Source organism: Cucurbita moschata, unplaced genomic scaffold, assembly GCF_002738365.1.
Source record: "Cucurbita moschata cultivar Rifu unplaced genomic scaffold, Cmos_1.0 Cmo_Scf00015, whole genome shotgun sequence".
NCBI classification, from domain to species: domain Eukaryota; kingdom Viridiplantae; phylum Streptophyta; class Magnoliopsida; order Cucurbitales; family Cucurbitaceae; genus Cucurbita; species Cucurbita moschata.
The window spans coordinates 1,652,260-1,655,734 of NW_019268531.1; the positions used below are offsets into that span (position 1 = coordinate 1,652,260).

General features: G+C 30.2%; 1 protein-coding gene across 1 annotated transcript in view; it reads left to right on the forward strand.

Moving 5' to 3' along the window:
• Positions 1-2,842: 2,842 nt before the first annotated feature.
• Positions 2,843-3,475, forward strand: part of LOC111453698 (60S ribosomal export protein NMD3-like) — a 2,879-nt gene continuing 2,246 nt past the window's right edge. Inside the window, exon 1 of the mRNA XM_023094904.1 lies at positions 2,843-3,141. The gene's annotated coding sequence lies outside the window, so the exon portion shown is untranslated. The remainder of the gene's footprint in view (positions 3,142-3,475) is intronic.

The window sequence follows — 3,475 nt, forward strand, 5'->3', positions numbered from 1 at the left end:
ACTCGATATCATCTAATATAGAATTGTTCCAAATTAAGCACGTTTATCTGTAGAGTTTATATGATCAAAGTTGGAAATTGCAAAATAAATATACAATCGAAGAAAGCAGCTCATAAGCATCATCACATCCCATTATAAAAGTCACGAGTTGAGAAAAGTTTTCCAGCCAAAAGTCTAAAAATAATAATAATAATAATAATAATAGATTTATTGACTTTAAAGCTGATGATATGTTTTCAAATTATTGGGCAACAAACTCATTTGTGAGTCATACTTCAAAATCTCATTTAAATATATTCCATATTTATTATTAAAAAAACAATTTCCGTTTTTTTATTTTTTTTCTGGAAACTTGCTCATCCGATTGACACGTGGCAGTTTCTCTTGGTCTTTAATTGTTTTTGATAAATTTAATGAGGATAAAAAAATGTGCTGTTTTGAAAAATAAGTGTTTGCTATTATTGAGCTTTAAAAAATATTTAACCAATTTTATTAGATTTATGGATCAAATTTTATGTGACTAATTTTATATTTAATATACTCATAAATTTTAATATAATGTTTCATAGTATTATAAAATTTATTAGACATTTAAAAGACATAAAACAAAGACTAAATTTTAGGGAGTAGAATTGTATGCAACTAATGTTTTAGTGGAAAAGAGAGGGTTTTATGATATATTTTAGTCATGCATATCTCTACTTATTTAAATCAAATATTTTAAAATAGTAAGTATCCTTGTCCACGCTTTTGGACACATGGCAACTTCCCATGAACTTCATTTTTGTTTTTTTCTTTGGATAAATTTAATGATGAAAAAAAAAAAGGTTATGTTTGGAAGGTGTGGGGTATTAATGTAATTAATAAGTTATAGAAAATATTTAAATCCCATGAAACTTCAACGCTTATATTAAAATTTTAAACAAATAATTATATCAATTTAAAATTTATTTATTTAGGTCGTTAGTTAATAACTTAAAAAAAATATATTTTTAGTTAATTTTATTTAAAATTAACTAAAAATTATGTAAATAATTTTTTTTTTCTCCAAATTCAACCAAACCAGGAAAAGCAAAATTATAAAATAATTAAGCAAAAATAGAAAATGATGAAAAAAATGAAAACCCAACCATATTAATTAAAAAAAAAAAGGTCGTTATTCTACACTCATATTAATCGAGCATTTTAATGGAATTTATAAATTTATTGAAAGTTATTTCTAAAAGTAGGTATGAAACAATAATAATAAAATATAAAATTCAAGCTCAATTTAGGGGGAAACAAGGAATATTTGAAAAATTGGGGGATATAAAATAAAATACAACCAAAAAGCCGGGAAGTTTCTGCAAAATATCATAATTGATGTCGTTGACTTGGAACACAAACTCACGTTGTGTTTCCACTCATGATAAGTGGGATGGTGTTCTAAGGATCTTAGCTTAATCTCCTTAATTAAAATAATACACCAATAGGAGTATGATTTCATTAAATAATTATATAAAACTTCATTCAAATAATTAAATTTGAGATTAAAATTTTATGTTTATATCATTTCAATGTGAAAGGGATGAAAACTATAGGGTTGGCCTAATAATATGTGGAGGAGACGTAATGAATGAAATTGATGGGTGTAAGTTATTTATTTATTTTCATATATGCTTTTTTATTTGCTTTTAACTTTATATCAAAAAGTCCTCCATCATCAAAAGTGTTCCCTTTTCTTCCTTCTTCGCAAAGTATTTCTCATCGAGAGATTCCCATTCATTGCACTAACCGTGTCTCTCCTTCTCTCTCCCCCACCTTTCTCTCTCTATAATGTCGTACTCGACTTGTATCAAATAAATTAGTAATGGGTCAAATATTTGAATTGTCACGCTCGTATTAAGTAGGCAAGGCAAGAATATTTCATTTTGTAAAGTCAAACATAATAATAATTATTATTATTTGACATAAGATAAGATATTAGGACGATAATATAACATTAAAAAAAATAATTAAATGATGAGTTTAGAATATAAAGTATGGATTTCTTCATTTATTTTTTATTTTTATAAATAATTAGAAGTAAAAAGTTAATTGGGTGGAGGATCAAAGTTGGTGGGTGCGATTTATGGGATAAACTATGGGTGATTTGGTAAAATCTCATTTTCTTTTAGGTTCTCTCTTAAGGCATTCCCTTGTAAAAAGGCTGATTGGACTTTTCTTTCTTCATTATTATTATTATTATATTGCTAATCTGACGTGGACATTATTAAAATCAATATTATTTATGCCACTGCTTTTGCTTTCATGTCCCTTTACTTACTTTCTTTCTTAATCATTACTTATTAAATAAATAAATAAATAAGTTTCTTTCATAAAATTTTATATTAATATTTTAAGATTTTAAAAATTTAGGAGCAATCTTTTTAAAAAATATAAGGATATTATTTATACTTAATTTCAAAGCTAGATGGTGGCATCAATGGCAGGCACCACCGACAATGGTTGGCGGAGAGCTGGAGGCGACCCATCCACTTGCGGTGGTTGTTTGGTGGCTGACAATGGAACGGGCAACAGGCTTTTGTATTCAACTGTTTGGGCCATATTGAGGCCCATTTCTTACCCTGGCCCAAACACGAACTCAAAGGCCCATGGGAGAGCGATGGTAAGCAGGACATAATATTTACAATAATTTATTTATTATTTTGAGATTTAAAAAAAAAATAAAAAAACGGTTTTGATTTTTGAGAAGGAAAAGCAGAAGTTGGATTTTGCTTTTCCAGCCCACCGTCATAGCGGATTTCTAAATTATTAAATTATAAATAACCCTTGTGGGTGAACATAATTACCATAATACCCTACAAACCTAAAATCCCAAAACCCCTTCCTTTGCCGCCATTGCCATTGTCTTCGCCAAATCTCAGACCACTATTCTTCTCCATAGCCCTTGGCTTTCTCTTTTCCTTCGTGTCCCTTCTTCTTCATATATCGCTCTCTGCTACAACCCTCGCCGGCAGGCGCCCTCCACCCATCGTTATTGTTTGTTTTCTTCCTTCTTTTTCTATCTTCCTCTGTTGAACCGTCCCGGCGCGCCGTCCTCTGTTTTGCTGCAACCGCACGACTGCCCACCGCCTTCTTCTACAACAGCTCATCGTTGAGGTTCACAATCTTCTGTAACCGTAGATCTCTCATCCCATCGTTGTTTAGTTGCTTGGTTCAATTTTTTCCTGTAAATTTTCCCCCTGTTCAATAAATTCGAAAATAGGAAAAAATTGGATTGAGGTTAAATTTAATTTAAAATTCCTCCAAATCCTACTATTTTGTGTAATCAGATGTTGTTAAGTTCGTTTCTGATTAATTACATATTTCTGGTATAAATTACTATTAGTTGACAGATTCTTCGTGCAATTAAATTCTATAAGCATTCTCTGTATTCCGCACCGTGTGATTAATCAGGATACCGGACTTCCCCCCCCCCCCCCCCCCCCCCCCC